The sequence below is a fragment of the Chiloscyllium plagiosum genome, chromosome 13 (assembly GCF_004010195.1).
Source record: "Chiloscyllium plagiosum isolate BGI_BamShark_2017 chromosome 13, ASM401019v2, whole genome shotgun sequence".
Taxonomy (NCBI): Eukaryota; Metazoa; Chordata; class Chondrichthyes; order Orectolobiformes; family Hemiscylliidae; genus Chiloscyllium; species Chiloscyllium plagiosum.
In genome coordinates this window covers 81,668,661-81,669,288 of record NC_057722.1, presented here as the reverse complement: position 1 = coordinate 81,669,288, position 628 = coordinate 81,668,661, and positions in this window count along the sequence as shown.

Here is a 628-nt window from a genome sequence, read left to right as displayed (position 1 = left end):
ACACGGTGGATGTCCAAAGTGATTTGGTAGTTCACGTGCATAGATCTTTAAACTGTCACAAACAGGCGCAGAAAATAATCTTCCTTTCCACCTATCCACTCCACCCTCCTCTCTGACCTATCACCTCCATTCCCACCCCCATTCACCTATTGTACTCTTTGCTACCTTTGCCCCAGTGCCCCTCCCCACCCCCATTTATCTCTCCACCCTGGAGGCTTCATGCCTCCATTCCTGATGAAGGGCTTTTGCCCGAAATGTCAATTTTCCTGCTCCTCGGATGCTGCCTGACCTGCTGTGCTTTTCCAGCACCACTCTGATCTAAACCCCGCAGAAAATAATCAATAGAGCTAATGGAATGCTGGCCTTTATATTGAGAGGACTGGAGTATGAATAGAATCAAAGCCCCAGAGCATGGAAGAGGCCATCAGTCCCATCAAGTCCACACCGACCCTCTGAAGAGCACCCCATCCAAACCCACCCCATCCCTGTAACCCTGCATTTCCCATGGTTAATCCACTTAGCCTGCATATCCCTGGACACCGTGGGCTATTTATCACAGACCATCCACTGACCTGCACATCTTCAGATTGGGGGAGGAAACCGGAGCACCCGGAGGCAACCCAGGCAG